A 17,173-nucleotide genomic window follows, 5' to 3' on the forward strand; every position below is an offset into this window, starting at 1 on the left:
CTAGAACTTTTTCATCTTGCAAATCTGAAACTCTATACCAATTAAACAATGGCTTCCCATTCCCCCCTCAACACAGCAACCCCTGGCACCACCATTTCTACTTTCTGTGTCTATAAATTTGACGACTTTAGATCCTCATATAAGCAGAATCATACAGTATTTATCTTTTTCTGACAAGTCTGACCTCATCTTAACTAATTACATCGCTATAGCCCTATTTCCAAATAAAATCACATCCTGAAGTACTAGAGGTTAGGACTTAAAGATATCTTTTTGGAGGGAAACACGATTCAACCCATAACATTTGCCTTTCATGCCCTTGACATTTTAGAAGAGTACTGACTAGTCATTTTGTAGCATGACTCTCAATTTGGATTCACCGGACGTATTCTCATGATTGAAATGAGACTATACATTTTTGGTAAGAATACCACAGAAGTGATATCATGCCCTTCTGAGTGTATTACATCTAGGGGTTTATGTTGTCAAAACGTCAAACACTATGCCCCATTTTTGATAAACAGAAAGTCTCGTGCAATGTGCTGCTGAGGGTGGGAGAGGTAATCTCATGGCTGCTTGAAAGAGGAATCAGAGAGAAAGAACCTTGGGATCTGGAGTAACACACTTGATGTTGCTACAGCTTTATAAGCTGGTGATAATAAAGAACATGATGCAACCAGAACAGAGAGAAGAGAATGGTGTCAATACTCTCCAGCCCAAATCCACCAGGAACACATTTATGTAGTTGAACCACTTGGGTTTATTGCCTTTTCTAGGAAGAGAGAACACATACCAGGGGGAACCATAAAGTGTCTCACTTAGAGTGTTGAAAAGAACCTATTGCAGGTTTTGGGCTTCAACTGATTTGAGGAAGAGTCTGAGGAAGTGGGATTTCATCTAGTTTGGATGCTGTCAGAAAATGGATGCAATTCTGTGGTGTCTCAGGGGTCTGTCCATCTGTAGGGAGGGCAGACTAGAGAAGAGAAAGAACTGCAATTTGGTAATAAAGCAGAAGCAGTTACTCCTTTCAGTGAGGGGACATTTGGTGTTTTGTGGGTTTCATGGTGACTTGGTTTTTTGTCTTACTTTCTCATGGCCTCAGAGCAACCTTGATGATATTGATGTTCTGTGATATTGTCACGTCTAATGGAATGACACTGCCCAGATGTGAGCCCCAAACTAGCTTGTGATGACATTGAGGCCAGTTCCTCGGTGCATGAGCTACTTCCCGGCCCCCTCCTCCTTTTCCCCAGTGTCTATAGAGGTATTTCGAAAATCCGCAGGTAGCAATGTGGCTTTGTTGTGGGAATGAGAGAATTAGAGGAGTCCATGAAGTCTCAGGCATGATCTTGGCGATCATGGTTAGCAGACTGAGTGAACAAGCCAGTCACTGAGCCCGGGAATATGAATGGAAGGGCGGATTTGTAGGCAGAGATGTTGAGCTCAACTTCTACCATGCTGAACTTGAGGTAATCAAGCTTTTTAATCTTATACCTTAGAAGCTGGCAGAAAGCAAAAATCACCAATATTAAAATAGCTTCTGAAACATTTGGATGGCACCTGCCAAACAAGGACATTTAGAGTATTTATGCCTTAAACTACATTTTATCCACAGAGGCAGCACTTCCTAGGGATTTTATTTCTCATCCAAACCCTCAGTTTTACAACCATCCTTCTTTCTACTTCACAGTTCGTAGAACACACTCCTCCCTCAGCCCCATTACTTCTTACTGCCTCTCAAAATGGAAATAAGCTCCTAATCAATTCCATTTCCCAGTTCCCCATTTGCTGTGGGTTAGTACTGCCCCAGTTAATTTCAAGCCAAGGCAGATGGTCATTCATCTTTGGCAATCAATGCAAATGCTGACGGTCTGTCCTGGAACCACTGTCGGCTAGTAAGGAGAGAGGGGTATGAGAAGCCTGCTTAAATAAACACTAGAGATGTGGTGCTCCCCTCCAGGCTCAGCAGCCACCACCTGCTGTCCCTGCCACGAATGTCACTCCCCAGGAGGCCAGAGGGTGTGAAACTGGGTATAAAGCCTGCTGTGAAAATACAGTGGTGGGCTTAGGAAGAGAACTCTGGGTCTGGCCTGAGAGCCCTCAGCAGCTGTCTAGATGACCCATGCTGAATGAACACTACTACAGCCTTCCCTGGGAAAGAGTATTTGGAAAATACATTGGAATATATTTTAAAGTATCTGCAGAACAGTGTCTAGCACATAGTCAGTGCTCGATAAATATTTGCTGAAGAAGTAAGTGAAAGGCTTGGCTCTGAACAGGCAGATAGTTCTCGTGTGGGCCCTTACGAGGTCTTTGGGTTTTACCAGGTGGTTTTTCCTCTCACACAGACACATGAGAAATGGCAGCATGACCCTACCAGATCTACACGAAAGGGACCAGTTTGTTGAGAAACACTGAAAGACCACCAGCTCCTGGGAGTAACCAAGTTCAAATACTGAGTACAGGTTCTGCATCCAGGAAGTGACTTCAAGAACTTAGGCACTGAGAATGTTTAAAAATAGAAACAGCCTGTCTAAAATGCTCTTCTGCCTAGGGCCAGGGCCAAAAGAACAAGAGTCCCTTTTGTTGTAATTGGTTCAAATTACAACTAGAGCCTATTGAGTGGGTTTTGCTTCAGCATCTTGAAAGACAGACCTTTCCATTACAGGTTACCCCACAGAGAAGCATCATGGGATGGGAGCCCCCCACTGTGGGGAGTCAGGGCCTGCACAGAGAGTGAGGATCCCCCATGGGGAGTCAGGGTCCTGCATAAGAATTTGGGGTCTGGTCAGGAATCAAGGCTTTTCCTGCCTGGGGAAAAGAGGCAAACACACAGGAAAATCCATGAACATTCTGGCATCTTTTAGATTAGGGGTGCTCAGCTAACATGGTCCAATTAGAGGGAAACCCAGGACTTCTCTTCCATGGTGAAAAAAGAAAGTGATACGCCCCCCTAAAAGAGTGCAGCCTGGGAGGTGCTGGTAGCTGTCCCCTAACTATGAGGGGTGACCTTCAGGGGGGAACCAGTTCCAGAAAGGTAGAAAGTAAGACTTGGTGACAATTTGGAGCAGCCAAAACATCTAATATTTCTCGAATTTTCATTGGCATTAACCAATAGTTTCTTTATTTTGTAAGTGTGTTTGATGCAGCGTTCTTTTTGAAATCCATTTTTATTTATAAAAAAAATTCATTTTATTTATTAAAAAAGTAGGGGCGCCTGGGTGGCTCAGTCGGTTAAGCGTCCGACTTCAGCTCAGGTCACGATCTCACGGTCCGTGAGTTCGAGCCCCGCGTCGGGCTCTGGGCTGGTGGCCCAGAGCCTGGAGCCTGGTTCCGATTCTGTGTCTCCCTCTCTCTCTGCTCCTCCCCCGTTCATGCTCTGTCTCTCTCTGTCTCAAAAATGAATAAACGTTAAAAAAAATTTAAAAAAAAGTATACATACTTTTTAAAAAGTTTTTTTTAAATAAACTTTTAATTTTAAAACAATTTTGGATTTACCGATTTAGTTCTTTTGTTACTTGTGACCAAGAATGTCTCAAATGATACAGTTATAGAAATATTTATCTTCTCTTGTTAAGATAAAAATGTACCAAAAAAATCAATAATGGTTCTAAAATAGGCTTTCTCATGCATATTGCTAAACTGAAAGACTCGATCCTGTGATTTATTGAGAATAAAATTGGCTGAGTTTTTTCAAGGATAATTATTTTATTATACTTTTATTGAAAGGAACTTAATAATGTTTAGAAAACTAAAATTATAGTTAACACATAGTTGTACCACAATAGAATGATTTTCATTAGTAGAATACTATAAACATATTTATATAAAGTTGCAATCACGTAAAATTATTTGCATGCTTCAATTATGTTATCATGAACAATTTCTCATATTTACATATAAAATAATTGCAATTTGTACTTTTTGAAATTTTCATAATGTAATTTTCACCTCAAAATTACTTTCAAAAAGTAATAATACTTCGATAGTCTCCATTTGGGGGACTCGAAGTTAGGGCCACAACGAACACCTTTATGAAGCATATAGCTTTTTCTTCTGTTAAATTATGTGAATGACTTGACATTTTCTAGAAGGATCTCTTAGTGGAAGTGGGACCCTGAGCATCAAATTGCCTGGGAAGTAGTCTGGGCTTCACAAGCTGTTTGATCTTGCACAGATTACATCAGCTTTCCATGCCTGGCTGTCTTTTTGTTTTTTGGGGTTTTTTCGTTTGTAAAATGGGAATAATCACAGCACCTCCTCCAAAATGTTATTTTAAAGACCAATTGTCACCATTCATGTAAAAGGCTTAAAGCAATCCATGGTAATATTAAGTTCTCAAGAACTATATTGCTTGGAGTAATATTGGAGTATGAGCATATTAATGTAAAAAATTCTATCACACTGAAGCCTTACCAGTTGTGCTTAATAGAAATGTTTCTATCATTATATCTCATGATTGCTTTAATTTTTATTCTTTGACTACAAAGGATGAACGTTTGTCCTCTATTTTTTTTTTTTTTACGTTTATTTTGAGAGAGAAAGAAAGCACATGAGTGAACAGGGGAGGGGCAGAGAGAGAGGGAAAAGGAGAATCCCAAGCAGGCTTCATGCTATCAGTGTGGAGCCTCATGTGGGGCTCGAACCCACAAACCCTGAGATCATGACCTGACGCAAAATCAAGAGTTGGAAGCTTAATTGACTGAGCCACACAGGCCCTTCCATTTTATTTTTAATGTGTATTGTCTATTCCCTTTAACAAACCATTTTAAAAAATATGTCTAATAGGTTAAAAGGTCTGACTTGTTAATGCATTTAGGCATGAGTATTACTGTATTAGTGTATTGCCACTATAACAAATTACCACAAATCCAGTGGCTTAAAACAACCCAAATTCATTCTCTTACACTTCTGGAAGCCAGAAGTCTAAAATCAAAGTATTGGCAGGGCTGTGTTCCTTCTGGATGCTTGACCTCAAAGAGTGGTTCTCCTTGCCTTTTTAAGCTTCTGGAGGCCACTTGCATCCTTGGCTCCTGGCCCTTTCTTACAAGGATCCTTGTGATCAGATGGGGTCACTCAAAGAATCCAGGATAATTTCCCCATTTCAAGATCCTTAATTTAATCACATCTGCAAAGTGCCTCACACAGATTAGGGGAATTAGCACGTGGATATCTTGGGAGGAAAAACATTACTCAATCTGTAACAACACACATGTATTGGTTATTCCACACACACGTATTGATCACCTGAAGACAGGTATGAAAGAAAAATGGAGGGAGAAAGAGAAGGAGGGGAGGAAAGAAAGAAGGGAGGAAGGGAGGGAGGGAGGAAGGAAAGAAAAAAGAGAAGGAAAGAGAGTCTGCACTGACCTTGAAAGATATAAATGCTATCGGGACATAATAGAAAAACTTGCCCTGATTCCTGGGGACCTAGAGACCTCACAGAGGAGTGACCCCCTGAGTTCATCCTTAGAAGCTAAGTAGGAGACGCCAGGCAAATGAGTAGAAAAAGCCATTCCTGGCGAAGAGACTGAACGCGCAGGGACAGAGATTTGAGACCATATTAAATATTCAGTGAAAGGCAAGCAACTTGGTTTAGTTAGAGGCTAGATATTGCATATAGAGTAGCTGAAGATGGAAGGCTTATGCTAAGAAGTTAAAGGACCCATGAGTAAAAGGGAAGCTAGGGTAAATAAAGGTAAAGAAAGGCAATGGACTGATCCGATCAGAGTTTTAAACCCAGTCTCCTGGCCAGGGAGTAGATTGAATGACAGGAACTTTACAAGCGTCTGGTGGAGGAGTGGTAAATTCCATTTATATTTCTTCTTTGTTTTAGTTTATATCTAATAAAATAAATAGAAAGAAAAAGAAATGAGCTAGATGATTTTGAAGTTCCTTCCTGACCTTACTTGATCTTAGTCATAAGGCCAAGAGGCGATTAAAGTTCCTTCCTGACCTAAGTTCTGTGGTCTTATGATTCCTATTCAATTTGTTCTCCCCATGGGAGTGGTAATTACAATACTTTTGATACGAGGCCTAGAGTAAAAAATTACATTTACTCCCAGGAAATGACTTACAAAAGATGTTTTTAGATAAGTACCTACTAAAAAGTGTTATTAAAAAATTACTCAATTATTTCCCAGTGTATACTCATAAGCCTTTGGATAAATTTTATTTCCTTACAAAAGCACATTATAAAAGCAATGCTATATTGCTTGTAACTTAGAAGCAGACTGCAGACTTAGAAGAACAATAAGTGTTTGTTGGTCATTTTTTTCTTAATTTTAATAAATTGTTGGACTTGAAGGTTGAAGTCTAGAGTCAGGAATCAATTTCTAGAAAGATTTTTCTGAGGCCTGTAAATTTCTGGGGTTTATAAAATTTCTCATATGCTCTCTGATTAATCTTGAATGGGAAGCATTTAATTTATTCTCTTCTGCCTTGAATCTCTTTCCTGTGGCTTCTCAACTGATCCCTACTTCTACTCCTTCAGAGTGATTCTGAGGAGGAGTAATGAGGTAGATGACATAAAACGGGCTTAGAAAGCACCTAGCACTTAAGGGGGCAGGAGCCAAGATGGTGGAACAGCATGGACGTTTTTTGTGTGTCTCGCATCCATGAAATACAGCCAGACCAACACTAAACCAACCTGCACACCTAGAAAACCGATTGGAGGATTAACACAACAATCTGCACAACCTGAACCACAGAATTCAGCAGGTACGCAGCGCCAAGAGGTGAATTTGGGGAGCGAGAAGCCGTGAAAGGTAGGGAACCGTTTTTGCAGGCGGGGAGAGGACAGAGACTGGGGGGGGGGGGGGAGAATACGGGAAAAGCACCCCTCCCCAAAAGCAGCTGGAAAGAAAGTGGAAAATTAGAAACAGCCTCAGGGACTAAACTAAAAAGGGAGAAAGGAGAAAGGAGAGGGTTTAAATTCCATTAAGACTGTAAACAGGGGAGAGCAAAGGCTGCAGCTCCGCAGCTCCATACCTGGCGGTGCTCTGGTGGAAGGGCGAATCCCCAGGAACAGAGTGGGGTCCGGGAGGTTCTTGGGCCACACTGGGAAAAGCGGTTCCACTGCTGGAAGGGCATTTGGTAGAGACTGTTGAAGCCACCTGGTCCCGGCAGACCCCAGAAGGCAGCCACATTCGCTGGTGCTTGGGCAAGGTCGTTAAGGGTGAAGCCTGGTGCCAGATGTGTGTTGTGATCTTCCACAATCCCTGAAATGCTGCTGCTACACTGTCTCGCGCAGTTTTTCTGCAGTGGGTTGGCACCTGGCCGCAGACTCAGGGCACCGGCAGCAGCAGGATCCAGCAGGTGTTCCTGGGTGCACGGATATTCGGCCATTGCTCATTCAGCCACTGCTTGGTGAGACCCTCCCACAGAGGGGCGGAACGGGTCAAAGCCACAGTCCGTCGGAAGTGAGGGGTCAGGGAAAACAGACGCATCCGAGACAAAACTCGGGAGAGAGGTACTGCCTGGGGCCTGGTCTCGGAGAGTGAAAAAGCGGGGAGTGGACGAGAGCTGAAGACAAAGGACAGGTGCGCGATTGCTGATCTGGGAGACCAGACTGGGTAGAGGGCTGACGCCATTTTCACCGCTCCCGCACATGCGCATACACACCTAGGAGCACCGCAACAACCCACTCCAGTAGGCTAGCAGCGCCATCTAGTGGAGAGTGAAGCTGTTACACTGAGCCCCGCCCAACTGGGCCAACTTCCCTCTTCAAGAACACAAGTCTCACTGCTGGTTTAATTTATGGACTATAAAGAGCTACATAGACTGACTTCTAGGGGAAAATGAAGCAATTTCAGTCCTACGTCAATCTGTTAGCAGGTCCATCTATTCAAATTTCTTTTTTTTCTTTTTTCTTTTTCTATTTTACAATTCTTTACTTTTTCTTGAATACAGAAAGAGAAAAATTTCATTTTTATTTTCAATTTTATTACTTTTTATTATTTTATTATTTATTATATTATAATTATAATTATATTATAATTATATATTATTATATATTATATATATTTATTTATATATATTATATATATTATTTTATTTTTATTATTACTATTTTTCTTTAATTTTTATTACTATATGTTTTGCTTTTGTGTGAATTTTTTCAAATGCTACTTTACTTCCATCATTTTATTTTAGTCTACTTCAGTGTATTCACCTTTTCAAATTTTCAAACAATTTCCTTTTTTCTTTTTCTTTTTTTCTCTTTCTTGTTTCTTTTTTCTTGAATGCAGAAAGAGAAAAACTTCATTTTTACTTTCAATTTCTATTAAAAATATTTTTATTTAATTTTTATTACTATATTTTTTGCTTTTATGTAAATTTTTTCAAATTCTATTTTACTTCCATCATTTGATTTTAGTCTACTACAGTGTACTCACTTTTTCAAAATTTCAAACAATTTCTTTTTCTATCTTTTTTCTCCTTCTCGTTTCTTTTCTTTTTTCTTAAATACAGAAAAAGAAAAATTTCATACTTATCTTTAATTTTTATTAACAATATTTTTATTTAATTTTTTCTACTATATTCTTCACATTTGTGTATATTTTTTCAAATTCTATTTTACCCCCATCATCTCATTTCAGTCTACTTCAGTGTATTGATTTTTTCAAATTCTCAAACAATTTCCTTTTTTTTTTCCTCCAGTCTCCCCCTTTTTTCTCTAGTCTGTGAAACCACCTTCCACACCCAGACCAAAACACACCTAGGGCCTAGCATCATCTATTCAATTTGTGTGTGTGTGTGTGTTTAATTTTTAATTTTAATTTTTTTTAATTTTTATTTTTATTTCAATTTTTCTACCTCATTAATTCCTTTTCTCCCTTCAAAATGACAAAACGAAGGAATTCACCCCAAAAGAAACAGCACAAAGAAACGACAGCCAGGGATTTAACCAACACAGATACAAGCAAGATGTCTGAACCAGAATTTAGAATCACAATAATAAGAATAGTAGCTGGAGTTCAAAATAGATTAGAATCCCTTTCTGCAGAGATAAAAGAAGTAAAAAATAGCCAGAATGAAATTAAAAATGCTATAACTGAGCTGCAATCATGGATGGATGCAGCGGCGGCAAGGATGGACGAGGCAAAACAGAGAATCAGCGATATAGGGAACAAATGTACAGAGAATAACGAAGCAGAAAAAAAGAGGGAGATTAAGGCAAAAGGGCACGATTTAAGCATTAGAGAAATCAGTGACTCATTAAAAAGAAACGACATCAGAATCATAGGAGTCCCAGAAGAGGAAGAGAGAGAAATAGGGGTAGAAGGGTTATGTGAGCAACTCCTAGCAGAAAACATTCCTAACCTGGGGAAAGACACAGACATCAAAATCCAGGAAGCACAGAGGACCCCCATTAGATTAAAAAAAAACCAACCATCAACAAGGCACATCACAGTCAAATGCACAAAATACTCAGGCAAGGAGAGAACCATGAAAGCAGCAAGGGAAAAAAGTCCTTACCCTACAAGGGAAGACAGATCAGGTTTGCAGCAGACCCATCCACAGAAACGCGGCAGGCCAGAAAGGAGTGGTGGGACATATTCACTGCGCTGAATCAGAAAAATATGCAGCCAAGAATTCTTTGTCCAGCAAGGCTGTCATTCAAAATAGAAGGAGAGATTAAAAGTTTCCCAGACAAACGAGAATTAAAGGAGGTTGTGACCCTTAAACCAGCCCTGCAAGAAATTTTAAGGGGGACTTTCTGAGGGGAGAAAAGATGAAAATATATATATAAATAAATAAATACCAAAAGCAACAAAGATTAGAAAGGACCAGAGAACACCACCAGAAACTCCAACTCTACAAGCATCATAATGGCAATCAATTCATATCTTTCAGTACTCACTCTAAACGTCAATGGACTCAATGCTCCAATCAAAAGACATAGGGTAACAGAATGGATAAGAAAACAAGATCCATCTATATGCTGTTTACAAGAGACCCACTTTAGACCTAAAGACACCTACAGATTGAAAATAAGAGGATGGAGAACCATCTATCATGGTTACTTCCACAAAAGAAAGCCAGAGTAGCCATACTTATATCAGACAATATAGACTTTAAAATAAAGACTGTATCAAGAGATGCAGAAGGGCATTATATCATAATCAAGGGGTCTATCCACCAAGAAGACCTAACAATTGTAAACATTTATGCACCAAAGTTGGGAGCACCCACATATATAAATCAGTTAATCACAAACATAAAGAAACTCATCAATAGTAATACCATAATAGTAGGAGACTTCAACACCCACTCACAGCAATGGACAGATCATCTAATCAAAAAATCAACAAGGAAACAATGGCTTTGAATGACACACTGGACCAGATGGACTTAACAGATATATTCAGAACATTTAATCCTAAAGCAGGAGAATATACATTCTTCTCCAGTGCACATGGAACGTTCTCCAGAATAGACCACATACTGGGACACAAATCAGCCCTAAGTAAATACAAAAAGATTGAGATCATACCGTGCATATTTTCAGACCACAAAGCTATGAAACTCGAAGTTAACCACAAGAAAAAATTTGGAAAGGTAACAAATACTTGGAGACTGAAGAACATCCTACTACAGAATGAATAGGCTAACCAAGCAGTTAAAGAGGAAATTAAAAAGTATATGGAAGTCAATGAAAATGATAACACCACAACCCAAAACCTCTGGGACGCAGGAGTCATAAGAGGAAATTATATAGCAATCCAGGCCTTCCTAAAGAAGGAAGAAAGACCTCAGATATACGACCTAACCTTACGCCTTAAGGAGCTGGACAAAGAACAGCAAATAAAACCCCAAACCAGAAGACAGGAAATAATAAAGATTAGAGCAGAAATTAATGCTATTGAAACCAAAAAACAGTAGAACAGATCAATGAAACCAGAAGCTGGTTCTTTGAAAGAATTAACAAAATTGATAAACCACTAGCCAGTTTGATCAAAAAGAAAAAGGAAAGGACCCAAAGAAATAAAATCAAGAATGACAGAGGAGAGATCACAACCAACACAGCAGAAATAAAAACAATAATAAGAGAATATTAAGAGCAATTATATGCCAATAAAATGGGCAATCTGGAAGAAATAGAAACATATACACTACCAAAACTGAAACAGGAAGAAATAGAAAACTTGAACAGATCCATAACCAGTAAGGAAACCGAATTAGTAATCAAAAATCTGCCAAAACACAAGAGTCCAGGGCCAGATGGCTTTCCAGGGGAATTCTACCAAACATTTAAGGAAGAGGTAACACTTACTCTCTTGAAACTGTTCCAAAAAATAGAAATGGAAGGAAAATCTCCAGACTCTTTGTATGAAGCCAGCATTACCTTGATTCCAAAACCTGACAGAGACCCCACTAAAAGGGAAAACTATAGACCAATTTCCCTGATGAACATGGATGCAAAAATCTTCAACAAGATATTAGCCACCCGGATCTGACAATACATTAAAAAAAGTATTCACCACGACCAAGCGGGATTTATACCTGGAATGCAGGGCTGGTTCAATATCCACAAAACAATTAATATGATTCATCACATCAATAAAAGAAAGGACAAGAACCATATGATCCTCTCAATAGATGCAGAGAAAGCATTTGACAAAATACAACATCCTTTCTTGATAAAAATCCTCAAGAAAGTAGGGATAGAAGGAGCATACCTCGAGATCAAAAAAGCCATATATGAACGACCCAATGCTAAGATCATCCTCAATGGGGAAAAACTGAGAGCTTTCCGCCTAAGGTCAGGAACAAGACAGGGATGTCCACTCTCACCACTGTTATTCAACATAGCATTGGAAGTCTTAGCCTCTGCAATCAGACAACACAAAGAAATAAAAGGCATCCAAATCGGCCAGGAGGAGGTCAAACTTTCACTCTTTGCAAATGACATGATACTGTATATGGAAAACCCAAAAGAGCCCACCAAAAAACTGCTAGAATTGACTCATGAATTCAGCAAAGTTGCAGGATATAAAATCAATGCACAGAAATCGGTTGCATTCCTATACACCAACAATGAAGCGACAGAAAGAGAAATCAAGGAATCGATCCCATTTACAGTTGCACAAAAAACCACAAAATACCTAGGAATAAATCTAACCAAAGAGGTTAAAAATCTATACACTGAAAACTATAGAAAGCTTATGAGAGAAATTGAAGAAGACACAAAGAAATGGAAAAAGATTCCATGCTCCTGGATAGTAAGAACAAATATTGTTAAAATGTCAATACTACCTGAAGCAATCTACATATTCAATACAATCCCTATCAAAATAACACCAGCATTCTTCACAGAGCTAGAACAAACAATCCTAAAATTTGTATGGAACCAGAAAAGACCCCGAATAGCCAAAGCGATCTTGAAAAAGAAAACCAAAGCAGGAGGCATCACAATCCCAGACTACAAACTGTATTACAAAGCTGTAATCATCAAGACAGTATGGTACTGGCACAAGAACAGACACTCAGATCAATGGAACAGAATAGAAAACCCAGAAATGGCCCCACAAACATATGGCCAACTAATCTTTGACAAAGCAGGAAAGAATATCCAAGGGAATAAATACAGTCTCCTCAGAAAGTGGTGCTGGGAAAACTGGACAGCGACATGCAGAAAAATGATGCTGGACCACTTTCTTACACCATATACAAAAATAAACTCAAAATGGATGAAAGACCTAAATGTAAGACAAGAAGCCATCAAAATCCTTGAGAAGAAAGCAGGCAAAACCTCTTTGATCTTGGCTGCAGCAACTTCTCACTCAACACGTCTCTGGAGGCAAGGGAAACAAAAGCAAAAATAACTATTGGGACCTCATCAAAATAAAAAGCTTCTGTACAGCGAAGGAAACAATCAGCAAAACTAAAAGACAACCGACAGAATGGGAGAAGACACTTGCAAACGACATATCTGATAAAGGGTTAGTATCCAAAATCTACAAAGAACTTCTCAAACTCAACACCCAAAAAACAAATAATCCAGTGAAGAGGGCAAAAGACACGAACAGACACTTCTCCAAAGAAGACATCCAGATGGCCAACTGACACATGAAAAAGTGCTCAACATCACTCACCATCAGGAAGATACAAATCAAAACCACAGTGAGATACCACCTCACACTTGTCAGAAGGGCTAACAATAACACCTTAGGCAACAAGAGATGTTGGCGAGGATGTGGAGAAAGAGGATCTCTTTTGCACTGCTGGTGGGAATGCAAACTGGTGCAGCCGCTCTGGAAAACAGGATGGAGGTTCCTCAAAAAATTAAAAATAGAACTACCCTCTGATCCAGCAATTGCACTATGAGGTATTTATCCAAGGGATACAGGTGTGCTGTTTCGAAGGGACACATGCACCCCAATGTTTATACCAGCAGTATCAACAATAGCCAAAGTATGGAAAGAGCCCAAATGTCCATCGATGGATGAATGGATAAAGAACAGGTGGTATATATATACAATGGAGTATTACTCGGCAATCAAAAAGAAGGAAATCTTGCCATTTGCAACTATGTGGATGGAACTGGAGGGTATCATGCTAAGTGACATTAGTCAGTCAGAGAAAGACAAATATCATATGACTTCACTCAGATGAGGACTTTAAGACACAGAACAGATGAACATAAGGGAAGGGAGCAAAAATAATATAAAAACAGGGAGGGGGACAGAATATAAGAGACTCTTAAATATGGAGAACAAACAGAGGGTTACTGGAGGGGTTGTGGGAGGGAGGATGGGCTAAGTGGGTAAGGGGCATCAAGGAATCTACTCCTGAAATCAATTGTTGCACTGTATGTTAATTAATTTGGATGTAAATTTAAAAAATTTAAAAAATAAACATTAAAAAAAGAATAAACATTACAAAAAAATTTAAAGAATACTTTCTAAAAAAGAGAAATGGATGTCTCAATTAGGGGTCATTTGATTAAGAAACACAAACTCAGCCCAGCAAACGTGGATGACAAGGGATTTTACATAAGGATTCATATGTTTCTCACAGAACACAAATGGAATGGGCACAGCTGGGCCTCACCAGGGACTGGGTCTGGAAAGCCATTGGGAACTGAAATAACTACCTTTTTATCTACTTCTGGGTTGCAAGATTCCCAATAGAAGTCTTCTTCATTCTCTCTGCAGACCAGCTTCTCTGCTCGCTTAACCGTGTGGAAGGAAATTTAGACTTGGTCCCCACCCCCAAATTACCTGCCTCAGTGCTTAAGTCCCTTCAAATTTCAGAGAATCTGGTGGGCTTTGTTTGTGTATTGCTGTGCTTTCTCTGGGCAAGGCTCTACCTTTTGTCCAGGGAGCAGTGGCCAGGAGAGCTACAGGGTTTGTGGAAATCCTCCTTTGAGGAGTTGGTTAAGGCAGGTTCCCTGGGAAAGGGTCTTGGGCAGGGCTGCCAAACCCACTGAGACGGCCACAAAAGAGAAGTTATTACATTTGTCACAATCACAATACAAAGTAGGGGCTCCTGGGTGGCTCAATTGGTTAAGTGTCTGACTTTTGATTTTGGCTCAGGTCATGATCTCAGGGGTCATGAGTTCAAGCCCTACATCAGGCTCTCTGCTGTCAACATACAGCCCACTTTGGATCCTCTGTCCCCCTTTTTCTCAGCCCCTTCCCCACTCGTGCCCATGCTCGCACGCGCTCTCTCTCTCTCTCTCTCAAAAATAAATAAAAATGAAAAAAAAACAATGCAAAGTAAACTCTACAGAGAAAGAAAGAAAGAGACAGAGAGAGAGAGAGAAAGAAGGAAGGAAGGAAGGAAGGAAGGAAGGAAGGAAGGAAGGAAGGAAGGAAGGAAGGAAGGAAGGAAGGAGAAAGAAAAGAAAGAAAGAAAAAGAAAAATGTACAGTAAAAATGGGAAGAATAAAAGAGCTGGTAAAACATGCAAACATGGTAGCAGTGACATTTACCCAATGTAGCAAAAACAATGACCAAACAAGAATTATTTTCTTTATTGCTAAGGTTAGTTGTTAGCTAATGAAAAACAACATTTGTTCTGCTTTGTCCAAATACATTTTTCAACTTGTTTCTTTTTAAAATCTATTTTAGGGTTTGATTTAAATTTAATTTTTGGAGTTTGTAAAAACATTGACACGATTCCAGTTCCTAACTATATAAAACCAATCACACCTAAAGAATCAGTCTCACTGCCAACCCCATGGTCTTTGCCCCACTGTTCCCCTCCCTCTCCCCACAGACCACCATTTTTATGAGTCGGTGGTTTGTCTTGACAGCCGCTCTTTTGTAAAAAGAGAAGCAAACACACATACATTTTTAGTTCTCCTTCTTTCATTCACAAAAGGCAGCACTTTATATCGTTTGTGAACTTTATTTTTTCCCACAGGACACTGTTAGCCTGGAAAGCAGTACATATCAGAACAGAGAGTTGATGTGCCCTCTTTCATATGGCTGCAAAGCGCTTTAGTGTGTGGGTGACTATTCAACCAGTTCCCTCTGCTTAGTTTGAATCTTTTGCTATTCGAAGTGACACCTCCATGAATAAACTTGTAGGCATGTTGTTTCATATCTGTAGAAATGTGTTTAGAATAGATGCCTCAAAAATGATTTCTGGGGCAAAGGGTAAATGCTTTGGTAATTTTGTTTGATATGCTAAACTCTTCTCTACAGTGGTTGTGACATTTTGCATCCTGTGTATGAGAGCACTTGGTTCTCCACAGCCCCCCCAAAGTGTCGGTGAAACTTTTGGGTTTTTGCCAGTCTTCCATGTGGTACTTCCATGTGATTTTCATCTGTCCTTCTCTTGGTGAGAAGAGTCGATCATCTTTCCTATAGGGCCCTTTACCTCTTTTCTAATGAAATCGTTAATTTTGAGGTAACTGTAGACTCACATGCAGTTGTTCGAAACAATACAGAAAGATCCCTGTCCCCTTTGCCAAGTCCTGCTGCCCGTGGTAACATCTTGCAAAGTGATAACGCCATGTCACAACTACTGTGCTGACACACAGTCAAGGTACAACAGTTCCTGATCTTTCTTTTTATGTGACATTTCTATGAGTTGGACAAGATGGGGTAGATGCATCCCATTCGCTTCTCCCACGAATCGCCAAACAACAAAACCCTACCAGAAGACTGAGAGGTAGAGCAGTAAAGAAGGCCAACTCCCTGGGGACATGGGGACTTGACAAGAAACAACCCAGGGGTGAGTTCTGAGAGTTTTTTTCTTGCCCCCTCAGTATCCCAGCCTGGGTGCTAGGGATGTGTGCAGCTCAGAAATGCTGACAGCAGATACCCCCAGAAGAGCCCCCCAAGAAAAGCTGGTTCACTGTAGCCCAAGAACCAGGAAGAGCGAAGGCCATCAGGCAGGCACTTTCCAATTATACCTGTCTATTCTCCAGAAGGCACTACAGAAAAACCGGGGCCCTCTCCACCCCCAACTGGCAGCAGCAGTGGCCAAACCCTGTCCCTAACACTCCCCACCCCTGCCCTCTCCGTGGTAGCAAGGTGATGCTCTCCTCCCACAGGCCCTGTGGACACAACTCTTTGCGAACTCCCTCTTCTATATGACCTGTCCAAGACTTTGTCCATATTTTAATTGGTTTCCGAGTAGGTTATAAAGTATTTAGAGGCAAAGGGGTGGCCCCCATGAGAAGGCCCTGGCAAACATTTCCCCTGCTTGGCCGTAGACCACTCAGGGGAAGGAACTGCCTTATTCTCTCCCATGTGCCCAGCACAGCACAGTGCCTGACACAGCAGGTGCTTAATAAATGCCCAGAAATATTGGGGTTGGAGATACCGGAAACAAGGCTGCCAGAAGTTGCCAGACAGGTGAAGACTGCATAATTACCCTATGCAAAATGATGTTTATACAAGGTCCAAGGATAAGAGATTAAGAGAATAATGAAGGGGAAATCTGGTTACCATGGTGACCCTGTTCCGCCAGAACAAAAGTACTCACAGGATTTCATAAAGACTGAAGCAAAACGAATTGCCACCGTGATTTTTTATGGATTCTAACGGTGGTAGAAGAGAAGAAGGAAAAACAGATGAAGAAAGAGACAAGGGGAGGGATAACTGTGTAAAATAAAGTCTTTGGAAATCAAGTAAATACATTTTTAAACTGCCTCAAGATAGCAATTATGTTCCAGAGATAAATTAACACCTTCTCTCTGGTGTTAAGTCAG

Source organism: Acinonyx jubatus, chromosome D3, assembly GCF_027475565.1.
Source record: "Acinonyx jubatus isolate Ajub_Pintada_27869175 chromosome D3, VMU_Ajub_asm_v1.0, whole genome shotgun sequence".
NCBI lineage: Eukaryota > Metazoa > Chordata > Mammalia > Carnivora > Felidae > Acinonyx > Acinonyx jubatus.